The sequence below is a fragment of the Salvelinus namaycush genome, chromosome 18 (genome assembly GCF_016432855.1).
Source record: "Salvelinus namaycush isolate Seneca chromosome 18, SaNama_1.0, whole genome shotgun sequence".
Taxonomy (NCBI): Eukaryota; Metazoa; Chordata; class Actinopteri; order Salmoniformes; family Salmonidae; genus Salvelinus; species Salvelinus namaycush.
This window is the reverse complement of record NC_052324.1, coordinates 19,024,881-19,037,914: the sequence shown is the minus strand read 5'-3', so window position 1 is coordinate 19,037,914 and position 13,034 is coordinate 19,024,881. Positions and strand designations below refer to the sequence as shown.

The 13,034-nt window shown below is 45.4% G+C and overlaps 1 pseudogene; it reads left to right on the top strand.

The window, feature by feature from the left end:
• Positions 1-13,034, top strand: part of LOC120062857 — a 66,870-nt pseudogene that overhangs the window by 44,421 nt on the left and 9,415 nt on the right.

The following is a 13,034-nucleotide window of genomic DNA, read 5'->3' as shown; positions in this document are numbered from 1 at the left end:
TCTACATAGGCGTACAGAGGCCCATTATCAGCAACCATCACTCCTGTGTTCCCGTTGTGTTAGCTAATCCAAGTTTATAATTTTAAAAGGCTAATTGATCATTAGAAAACTCTTTTGCAATTATGTTAGCACAGCTGAAAACTGTTGTGCTAATTAAAGAAGGAATAAAACTGTCCTTCTTTAGACTAGTTGAGTATCTGGAGCATTAGCATTTGTGGGTTAGATTACAGGCTCAAAATGGCCAGAAACAAAGCACTTTCTTCTGAAACTCGTCAGCCTATTCTTGTTCTGAGAAATGAAGTCTATTCCATACGAGACATTTCCAAGAAACTGAAGATCTCGTACAACATTGTGTTCTACTCCCTTTACAGAACAGCGCAAACCCTCAGGAACATCAAAGAACAACGTCAACTTTATTGACTTCCAGAAGGCTTTTGACAGCATTCACCGCAAGATCTGAAGAAGATCTTAAAAATGTATGGAATCCCCACCCATGTTGTTAACATCATAAAACAGTTGTACAGCAACAACGTGAGCAAAACAAAAGAGCTGATCGTGGACTACAGGAAAAGGCGGGCTGAACACACCCCCATTCACATTGACGGGGATGTAGTGGAGCGGTTGATGTCCACATCACCAACAAACTATTATGGTCCAAACACACCAAGACAGTTGTGAAGAGGGCACGACAACACCTTTTCCCCCTTTGGCATGGGTCTCCAGATCCTCTAAAAGTTATACAGCTGCACAATCGAGAGCATCCTGACTGGTTGCATCACCGCCTGGTATGGCAACGGCTTGGCATCCGACCATAAGGCACTACAGAGGGTAGTGCGTATGGCCCAGTACATCGCTGGGGCCAAGCTTCCTGCCATCCAGGACCTATATACTAGGCGCTGTCAGAGGAAGGTCCAAAAAATTGTCAAAGACTCCAGGCACCCAAGTCATAGACTGTTCTCTCTGCTACCGCACGGCAAGAGGTACCGGAGCGCCAAGTCTAGGTCCAAAAGGCTTCTTAACATCTTCTACCCCCAAGCCATAAGACTGCTGAACAATTAATCATATGGCCACCCAGACTATTTACATTGAGCCCCCCCCTTTGCTTCTACACTGCTGCTACTCGCTGTTTATTATCTATGCATAGTCACTTTACCCCTACCTACATGTGCAAATCACCTTGACTCGGTACCGGTACCCCCTGTATATAGCCTCGTCATTGTTATTTTATTGTGTTACTTTTTATAAAAACATTTACTTTTGTTTATTTAGTTAATATTTTCTTAACTCTATTTCTTGAACTGCATTGGGCTTGTAAGTAAGCATTTCACGGTAAGATCTACACTTGTTATATTTGGCGCATGTGACAAATACAATTTGATTTGATTTGATTTTCATGCACTATAGGAATGAGCAACATGAGCTTTGCTGTGAAGTCTGGGGTTTGTCAGCTTTACTCTTCAACCTGGCAATAGACTGGGTCATGCAGCGAACAACAGAAGATCAGGCAAGAGGAATACTGTTACGGATACAAGTGTTCTGTGTGTATCCTGTGTGTATTTCTTTTCTCTCCTTCTCCCCTACTCACAGGTGACAATAATCATTCCCCAATCAGTCATCAATCAGTCGCTAATCGGAAGACACCTGCTCCTTTTCCCTTACCCAATCACAGTCCCTTTCCCTTGGTTTAAAACCCCTGTCAGTTGTTTTCTCCCCAGCTCAATCTCTTTGTAACATGCCTTCTGTCTGTAGATCGCTTGTGTGTTTTGCAGCTACATGTCACTTTGTCCCCACCTGTGAGTATTGTTTTGGTTATGGTGTTTGAGTGTTTGTTTGATGGTGGGAAAAGGGGGTAACCAGACAAGTCGCCCTTGGGCTACACTACCCGTAGTTAAACATTGTTAAAAACACTAGTTAGAACTGGGCGGACCACCCCCTGTATTTTTGGTTAGTTAGTTAGCTGTTTGTGAAGTAGGCTAGTCTAGCTTAGGGGTGTTTTTGAATTGTTATTCTTTCATTCCTTGGGTCCCGCTCAGCCCCTTTTCCTGCTCCCCCCCATTTACCGTGTGTTTATAAATAAACATTTAGTGTTTGACGGTAATTAAGTTGTCTGTGTTATTTGTTCTCACTGTTACGTTTTCACTACTATAATTTGCATGAGTTGTGTTACGGGTCCCATTACCATCCCCCCCTAGACTGTCGGGCCAAAGGGATTCGTAACAAATACGATGACCTGGCTCTTTTATCACACACACACCAACATCTGCAAGACAAAACTGACAGAGCCCAGTTCTTTGGCCAGCCAGTCGGCCTGGTTATCAACTACAGCAAGACAAAGGTCATACCCATCAACTTCAACTCAGCAAAAGCAGTCAAAATCAAGGAACAGGACCTAGAGTTAAACCACAGTTTTACTTACGTTGGGACCACCATATGCCATGATGGAGGCACCAGCAAAGACATCTGCACCAGAATCAATAAAGCAAGAGCAATCTTAACCGAAGTTCAATAAAGTCTGGATATATGTACAATGCAGCACAAATACAAAACTTGAAATATACCAGAGCTGTGTACTGGCAACTCTCCTTTATGGTTCAGAATGCTAGAAAATGACAGAAGCAGAACTGAAAAAATGATCTACATTTCACACATGAATCATGCACATCTTCTGGCCAAACACAATATCAAACACCAACCTCCTTAGCCAAATGAAGCACGAAGCCGTGGATGCCATACTCAAGAGATGCTACTGGAGCTGGATTGGACGCTTCCTGAGAAAGCGTACAAACTCTATCCCAAGAATAGCTGTCCATTGGACTCCAGAGGGCAGACGTAAAGGCCCAACACAACATGGCGGAGAACAATCAAGACAGAGCTTCAACAACATCAGCAGAGCTGGGGCACGGTGGAGAAGATGGCCAGAGACAGACAGAAATGGAGTGCCTTTGTTGCTGCCCCATGCGCCAGCCGGCGCGATGGGATGAGTAAGTGAGTTTCTCTGTATGTGAGTTCGATTAAAAGTGTATTCAGACACACGATTGTCAAGAGTTGTGGAAATGGAAGAAGAACCAATCTCTACCAGTCCACAAGGTGGCGTCCCGCCCCTTCAGATGGCACTTCACGGGAGTCTCGTTGTCTGCTGCAACCAATGGCGCGGCTGTGCAGTGTTGCTCTGGATCATGCGAAAAGTGACGCTGGAATACAGGCTGTAATTTGTTGTGTGTCCCCCACGCTTCTGCAGGGTCATCACATCGACAGTTCCCGAGGCCCCAGTGCCAGTTTTGAGGGAGGAAATATCCTCTCGTATCCAGAAGCAGGCAACCCTAGTGGTTCCTATGTCAAAGATCTGGGACTGCTGGTACAGCCGGTATTCCTGGTTATGAAAAGGTACAGGACTTTGATTCCCATTCTAGACCTACGTGCTCTCAGCAAGCACCTTAGCGTTTACAAACTCAGAATGCTCATGAGCCACCAGCTATTACAGCGATTGGCTGGTGGCGGCGGACTCGAGGGGGCAAGCAGTGATACACACATCCATGCTACAATCCCGTATTCAGTCTCTAGGCTTCATAAGAAACCAGAAAAAGAGCTGTCTGACTCCATCTCAGCTCATTGCGTTTCTGGGTCTGGAGCTAGGTTCACTCTCATCGTGCTTTTCTATTCCCACGGAGGGTGTCCGGGTTCCGGCTCTGTTCAGCCAAATCTCGGCTGGGTCTCAGTGTGTTTTTTGACAGTGCCTATGACTACTGGGGATGATGGCTTCTGTGATGGAAGTCGTTCCTGTGGGGCTATTGTTGATATGGCCCTTCCGGTGCTGAGTCCTAGCCACTCACCCGCTTCAGATGTCCCTATCAGGCCTACGGGCCATGGCCCACTAGTGGGACCCTCTGCTATTGTCAAGGGGCTCCCATGGGCTGAGTTGGTGGCGTGCATCAACAGCTGGGGAGAGACTCTGTCTCTCTCCCTCCTAACCTTGGCTCGCTACCTATTGCTGGGGAGCAGTAAGCACGTTTTCGCTTTGGGCGGCGCATGTCCACCGATGCCTCAACTCGGGTGCAGATATTTTATCCAGGTGGGACCCTCTCTCTCAGGAGTGGAGGCATTTTCGTCAGGGTCCATGTAGATCTTACGCATTACAATTAAACGAGGAGTGTCCTATTTTCAGTTCCTGGAGTTGGTAACCCCCAGAGTGAGGGGCTTTTTCTTGATGAGGGACCTGATTGCCCTGTTGGACGGTCTGTCGCACAGTGGCCTCGGACCCTCCTTTCCGCGTTTCTGCCTTGGTTCTTGACAAACATGATTGTAGATCCTTAAACCGAAGTCAGTAGAGTGCGACTCCCCATAGTATGATGTACTTCGTCTCCCCCTTCAGGCAACAGTAGTTATAGTCATAACATTATGATATTGTGACCCTATGACCCTATGAAGTGATTAAACAGCAAACAGGCATACTGTACTTACATTATACATTATCAGTTTATGTTTAGGACATTATTTACTACCAGTATCTGGAATACAGTAAAATACTAGACCTAGTAGCCTAATTTTGCTCCCTAACCCATCTGTTCCTGGAGAGCATAAAGTTGTAATGCCTATGGTTGGGGTCAGAGCTCCATAGCTTACACACACTAATTGGTTGAAAAGTTGTGCTCATTAGAGTGGAGCCCATAGTTTGTCCTGACATCCTGACTGTTAAAAGCTGTAGGGGAGTTGAGGCTAGAAGACATCCTCAGCAGGAACACACCCATGCTGCTTCACTTCCACAAATACTCCACTTTTATAGCACTGTGGAAAAATACCCTAAGACTGCTCCTGAGTGCATGTGTTAGTAGACATTTGAGGACATCAAAACTTTAAAAGACACTCACATTTCTTTTATTCAACCCAATTGAGATGCAGTTAATTTCCCTTTGATGGCACTTTTACTTGATTTGTGTGATTCCTTGTTTCATTCAGAAGTAGGTGTTTAAGCCCTAATGATATTGCTCTTCCACTATTACCAGTGGTTCAGACTACATATTGTTACACGTGTTCTTTAGGCAAATTACATAGAGTTTTATGGACATACTGTAGGGCTTCATGAATGTTTGTCCAGAAACCGAAGGTGGAAGAAATTAGGCTTGAATGTTTGCTTATCACATGGGATATATAACAGTTCAGGTAGCCCTCAGCCCCGCGCTACAGCATAGAAAAGTAGGACGAGTGCTCAACAACGATGACCAAAATCCAACACAAGAGGGCACTTTTTCTCCAAGTATCAACACGGTTCCAATAGAATAGCCACACTTGCCATGTTAATAAGACTGGGAACTGGAGACTATCACATAGACAACGAATCAATGTAGTCATCAATGCTAAAACAACTATTTCATCAACAAATTCATTTTGTCTTATAATTCTACATTCACTTTACTTGTGTCCAATATGTGTGTTCTCTCTCAACTACCTTGGAGCAGGATAGTGTCACTTCCTCAAAATCTAACTGTACACATGTACATCAGCTGGCCCCAGTGAGTAATTCATTTGTTTGAACATTAGTCCTATTGATCACCATTCATACACTGTAATATCAGGAATTATAATTCTCCACTTTGATGCATAGTACACTCTTAGAAAAATAGGTTTTGAAAGGGTTCTACGGACGTCCCCAAAGGAGGAGCCTTTTTGATTCCAGATAAAAACCCTTTTGGGTTCCACGTAGAACCCTCTGTGGAAAGGGTTCTGCATGGAACCCAAAATGGTTCTACCAGGAACCAAGAGGGTTCTACCTGGAATCAAAACAGGTTCTTCAAAGGGTTCTCCTATGGGCACAGCCAAATAATCCATTTAGGTTCTAGATAGCACTTTTTTTTCTAAGAGTGTATGAAATCGATATTGTTTACTATCAGTATTGTTTGATATTGATATGAGCAAGGCATATCGTGATATCGGCTTATCCTTGCTGTAACCTACAATATGATGTAAAAGAGCATACATGACTGTTTCTGCAGTCACAAAACCTTCTTACAGGGTCAACTTAGCACACTATGATAAATCATTTGTTGGGTGCTTATATTTCAAATCAAATCAAATTGTATTAGTCACATGCGCCGAATACAACAGGTGTAGACCTTACAGTGAAATGCTTACTTACGAGCCCCTAACCGAAGGAGCAGTTTCCAAAAATGCGGATAAGAATTAGAGACAAGAGTAACAAGTAATTAAAGAGGAGCAGTAAAAAATAACAATATATACAGGGGGGTGCCGGTACAGAGTCAGTGTGCGGGGGCACCGGTAAGTTGAGGTAGTATGTACATGTAGGTAGACATAATTAAAGTGACTATGCATAGATGACAACAGAGAGTGGCAGTGGTGTAGAGAGGGGAGGGCAATGTGAATAGGCTGGGTGTCACGCCCTGACCATAGAAAGCCTTTTTATTCTCTATTTTGGTTAGGTCGGGGTGTGACTAGGGTGGGTAATCTAGGTTGTTTTATTTCTATGTTGGCCTGGTATGGTTCCCAATCAGAGGCAGCTGTTTAGGGTTGTCTCTGATTGGGGATCATATTTAGGCAGCCATTTCCCGACTGGGTTTTTGTGGGACCTTGTTTATGTGTAGTTGCCTGTGAGCACTCCATAGCTTCATGTGTCGTTTGCTCTTTATTTATTTTTTGCGTTTCACGAATAAAAAGATGTGGAACCCATATCACGCTGCGCCTTGGTCCGAATGTTATTTCGACGATTGTGACCGAAGATCCCACCACACCAGGACCAAGCAGCGTGCCCAGGAGGAGAAGGTATCCTGGGCTTGGGAGGAAATCAAAGAGAAAATATCCTGGACTAGGGGGGGAATAATGGGAGGACACGAAAGCCTTCCTTGGAAGCAGACGCAAGGAGGGAAGGGAAGACAGCGACGCCGCCGGGGTTCGCGGCCACAACGAAAGCACAAAGAACAGCCCCAAAACAGCTCTCGATGGTGCAGCTGTAGAACATTTTGAGGATCTGAGGACCCATGCCAAATATTTTCAGTCTCCTGAGGGGGAAAAGGTTTTGTCACCATGTTAGTTTGTTGGTGATGTGGACACCAAGGAACTTGAAGCGGTAAACCTGCTCCACTGCAGTGCCGTCGATGAGAATGGGGGCGTGCTCGGTCCTCTTTTTCCTGCAGTCCACAATAATTTCCTTTGTCTTGGTCACGTTGAGGGAGAGGTTGTTTGTCCTGGCACCACACGGCCAGGTTTCTGACCTTTCTATAGGCTGTCTCGTTGTTGTCGGTGATCAGGCCTACCACTGTTGTGTCATCGGCAAATTTAATGATGGTGTTGGAGTCGTGCCTGGCCGTGCAGTCATGAGTGAACAGGGAGTACAGGAGGGGGCTGAGCATGCACCACTGAGGGGCCCCTGTGTTGAGGATCAGTGTGGCGGATGTGTTGTCACCTACCCTTACCACCTGGCGGCGGCCCGTCAGGAAGTCCAGGATCCAGTTGCAGAGGGAGGTGTTTAGTCCCAGGGTCCGTAGCTTATTGATGAGCTTTGAGGGCACTATGGTGTTGAACGCTGAGCTGTAGTCAATAAACAGCATTCTCACATAGATGTTTCTTTTGTCCAGGTGGGAAAGGGCAGTGTGGAGTGCAATAGAGACTGCATCATCTGTGGATCTGTTGGGGCGGTATGCAAATTGGAGTGGGTCTAGGGTTTCTGGGATGATGGTGTTGATGTGAGCCATGACCAGCTTTTCAAAGCACTTCATGGCTACAAACGTGAGTGCAATGGGTCGGTAGTCATTTAAGCAGGTTACCTTAGTGTTTTTGGGCACAGGGACTATGGTGGTCTGCTTAAAACATGTTGGTATTACAGACTCTGTCAGGGAGAGGTTGAAAATGTCAGTGAAGACACTTGCTAGTTGGTCAGCGCATGCTCGCAGTACACGTCCTGGTAATCCGTCTGAATGTTGACCTGTCTAAAGGTCTTACTCACATCGGCTGCAGAGAGCGTGATCACTCAGTCTTCGGTACAGCTGGTGCTCTCATGCATGTTTCAGTGTTTTTTGCCTCGAAGCGAGCATAGAAGTAGTTTAGCTCGTCTGGTAGGCTCGTGTCACTGGGCAGCTCTCGGCTGTGCTTCCCTTTGTAGTCTGTAATGGTTTGCAGGCCCTGCCACATCCGATGAGTGTCAGAGCCGGTGTAGTACGACTCGATCTTAGTCCTGTATAGAAGCTTTGCCTGTTTGATGGTTTGTCAGAGGGCATAGCGGGATTTCTTATACGCTTCCGGGTTAGAGTCCCGCTCCTTGAAAGCGGCAGCTCTAGCCTTTAGCTCAGTGCGGATGCTGCCTGTAATCCATGGCTTCTGGTTGGGGTATGTACGTACAGTCATTGTGGGGACGACGTAATCGATGCACTTATCCATGATGCTCAATGCCATTGCAGGAATCCCAGAACATATTCCAGTCTGTGCTAGCAAAACCGTCCTGTAGCTTAGCATCTGCTTCATCTGACCACTTTTTTATTGATCTAGTCACTGGCGCTTCCTGCTTTAATTTTTGCTTGTAAGCAGGAATCAGGATGATAGAATTATGGTCAGATTTGCCAAATGGAGGGCGAGGGAGAGCTTTGTATGCATCTCTGTGTGTGGAGTATAGGTGGTCAAGAGTTATTTTCCCTTTGTTTGCACATTTAACATGTTGATAGTAATTAGGTAAAACTGATTGGACTGATCATGTCAACATCATGCTTTCAAAATGCTTAGCTAGCAAGCTAGCAGTCGTCACCATAAATCAAGTCAACAATCAAATCCTTTTCAATCCTGTCATATGAAAAGAAATTAGAGATAAAACGTCTCGGTGCTCATCGGCCATTGGACATAAACATTACACAACAAATCTGGATTGTAAATCCTGTATCTTTCTCTTTGATGACATTTCCCCACGAAGGACCGCCACGGCACTTTCCTGTTCAAGCACATCACAACGTGAGACCAAAAATGTCTTATGCTGCTTCATAAATTATATAGGATTCCAGAGAGAAATGTATACAGTAGCTAAAGTAATACTAAGTGTATGTTGTGTAGTAAGCTGTGCCATGTGCCTCACCCTAATTATTTGGTCTATTTTCACCAACGCGGTATTGTAAACACATCGTTCGTGGCCGGTGTGTGCTTGTTTGCCTACAGTATAACCTGTTTTAGAGAAATGTAATCATCGAATACTGTAAGAGCTTTCATTGTCTCTTTATATGTAAGAACAGCCCGTGTTCTGAATTCTGTCGCTGTACATTTCAAAAGTGCTGAACAAATAGTTATATTGACTACGTCCGTCGTCTCTCACTCATTAATGTCTTAATCGAAATTACGGATTGCCTCTTATCCGCTTGTTGTCCCCTTATGCCATAGTGTCACGTTCTGACCTTTATTTTCCTTTGTTTTGTCTTTAGTTAGTATGGTCAGGGCGTGAGTTGGGGTGGGCAGTCTATGTTATTTGTTTCTATGTTTAGGTTTGTTCATTTAGCCTGATATGGTTCTCAATCAGAGGCAGGTGTTTTGCCTCCCGGGTGGCGCAGTGGTCTAGGGCACTGCATCGCAGTGCTAGCTGCGCCACCAGAGTCTCTGGGTTCGCTTCCAGGCTGGGCTGGGTCCGCGCCCAGGCTCTGTCGCAGCCGGCCACAACCGGGAGGTCCGTGGGGCGACGCACAATTGGCATAGCGTCGTCCGGGTTAGGGAGGGTTTGGCCGGTAGGGATATCCTTGTCTCAGTATGTAATAAAAAATAAAAAAAAATGTATGCACTCTACTGTAAGTCGCTCTGGATAAGAGCGTCTGCTAAATGACTAAAATGTAATGTAAATGTCTCTGATTGGGAGCCATATTTAGGTTGCCTGTTTTCACTGTTGGTTTGTCTTCCGTGTCAGTGTTTGTGCCACACGGGACTGTTTCGGTTAGTGTCACTTTTGTTATTTTGTATTTGTTGTCGTGTTCAGTTTATATTATTAAAACATGGACACTTACCACTCTGCGTATTGGTCCTCCGATCCTTCTCGCCTCTCCTCGTCAGATGAGGTGGAAGAGATAGACAGCCGTTACACATAGTTTGAACATCTCAATTGTCATTAGAAACCACATTTGTTTAAGCAAGTCAGCCATATCAGCAATGTTTATTTAAAAGGCTTACTTCACTGAGGCTGAATGAACTGTAGCAGTGGTAAGGTGTTGGGACTGCTGTTGGGGCTCTGCTGTTGTGACAGCTTTATGTAGGCTCTAACAGTTTGTGGGCACCGTTTGTCACTCTGATAGTGCAATCAATGTAGTGTTGTGTAGTGGCTTTGCTGGCATGCATCCCACTTTTTTTTGTCCCACCAAGATTTACATGCTAAAATCACCACTGTATGTTAGTTTGATCTGTTATTTCAGCATGTTGATGAGTGTCATTGCCATGTATTATACAGAGAAAGCTCGCCATCTACTGGTTAACTATTTTGCTTTTACAGTTTCTCAATTGCTTAGACATAATTCCTGGAACAACTCACCATTTTCTCAAATCTTCACACACAATTTTAAAAACTCACAACCAACGGTACAAACTTCTGGTACTAACTTCTGGGTCCCAATTCAAACTTTGCACTCAGACAACACACACAAGCTGTCAAACACAGACTACGTGATTGTTTGTTACACACTGGAGGGATTCATTCAAAACACTGCTACCAAAATGTTTAGAATAGGTTAAGAGAAATCATTTGGAACTTTGTAAAATCACAGCACTGATTATACAGATAACCCTTTCAGAACACCCTGGCGAGAGAAATTCAAAACAGTACTGTAATAAATACCTCTTACAATAGTGGATAAGGGAATACTACTGTAAATGCTGTTTTGGTCAAAAACCTGACCTTTGAAATGTCACACTGACAAAACATGTAAGGAAGAGTCCATGCACAGTAAAATACGCAATTTCCAAAAAATGCAGCAAATGTACAGGTTACTCAGCTTCAGCATCAGCGTTCTCATCATCTCGTCTCAGGTCTGGGTCAGGCCATAATATCTCATCAACGTCACACATTATGTTTGCTCTTCCCAGGCAGCGTATATCCAAGATGGCGTAGTCGGACGTGTGTTTTTCTCCTGTATATATATTTGTTTCTTCGTATATATATTGTATATACTACACCTGCATTGCTTGCTGTTTGGGGTTTTAGGCTGGGTGTCTGTACAGCACTTTGAGATATCAGCTGATGTAAGAAGGGCTATATAAATACATTTGATATATATTAATCTCACTTTCCATCTACGGACTGAATATACTCTCCTGCAACCCGCCTCACCCAATGTGGTACGGATCTGCTATTGAACCCCCTTCAGCAGCTAGCCAGCTTTCTAGCTAGTAGTCAGTTAGCCACTGCTAGCGGTCCTCACCGTTAACTCGGACATCAGCCAACCTCAACCCGGTCAATTCCTGCCAGTCTGCACAGCATGATATCAACCCAGAGCATATCGGATTGCTTTTTCTCTACCACATCTCCGGATTCCTACCGCAAGCTCTGAACCTTTACACCGGATCATCGCAGCTAGCTAGCTGCTATCCGAGTGTCTACTCCTGGTTAACGTCTCTGTCCCGAAGTAAGCACCAGTTAGCCTGGAGCTAGCCTCGAGCTAGGCCCATCTCTCGGCTAGCCAAAAAGGTCCACCAGCCTATTCTTGGGCTACAGTACCTCTTTTTGCCAATTGGCCTGGACCCTTTACTGCCGAAATGTAGCCCCGTCGATCCATCACGACTGGTCTGCCGACGTAACCGTCCGAGGTGGTTTCAAAAGGCTCTTCCGTTGCGACGTCACCGGATGCCCATCTGCTAGCCCCGGCCCTAGTGCAGAGATAGCCTGCAGAGTTCTGTCATATTATCCAGGTCTCTGCCCAAACAATTCGAGCTTCTTACTTTTAAATCCACCTTTCCAGAAACAAGTTTCTCACCGTTGCCAATTGTTATAGACCCCCTTCAGCCCCCAGGTGTGCCCTGAACACCATATGTGAATTGATCGCCCCTCATCTAGCTTCAGAGTTTGTTCTGTTAGGTGACCTAAACTGGGATATGCTTAACACCCCGGCAGTCCTACAATCTAAGCAATCTCACACAAATCATCAAGGAACCCACCAGGTACAACCCTAAATCGGTAAACATGGGCACCCTCATAGACATCATCCTGACCAATTTGCCCTCCAAATACACCTCTGCTGTCTTCAATCAGGATCTCAGCAATCACTGCCTCATTGCCTGTATCCTCTACGGGTCCGCGGTCAAACGACCACCCCTCATCACTGTCAAACTCTCCCTAAAACACTTCTGCGAGCAGGCCTTTCTAATTGACCTGGCCCGGGTATCCTGGAAGGATATTGACCTCATCCCGTCAGTTGAGGATGCCTGGTCATTCTTTAAAAGTAACTTCCTCACCATCTTAGATAAGCATGCCCCGTTCAAAAAATGCAGAACTAAGAACAGATATAGCCCTTGGTTCACTCCAGACCTGACTGCCCTCGACCAGCACAAAAACATCCTGTAGCGGACTGCAATAGCATCGAATAGTCCCCGCGATATGCAACTGTTCAGGGAAGTCAGGAACCAATACACGCAGTCAGTCAGGAAAGCAAAGGCTAGCTTTTTCAAGTAGTAATTTGCATCCTGTAGCTCTAACTCCAAAAAGTTCTGGGACAGTGTAAAGTCCATGGAGAACAAGAGCATCTCCTCCCAGCTGCCCACTGCACTGAGGCTAGGTAACACTGTCACCACCGATAAATCCATGATAATCGAAAACTTCAACAAGCATTTCTCAACGGCTGGCCATGCCTTCCTCCTGGCTACTCCAACCTCGGCCAACAGCTCCCCCCCCCCCCCCCACAGCTACTCACCCAAGCGTCCCCAGCTTCTCCTTTACCCAAATCCAGATAGCAGATGTTCTGAAAGAGCTGCAAAACCTGGACCCATACAAATCAGCTGGGCTTGACAATCTGGACCCTCTATTTCTGAAACTATCCGCCGCCATTGTCGCAACCCCTATTACCAGCCTGTTCAACCTCTCT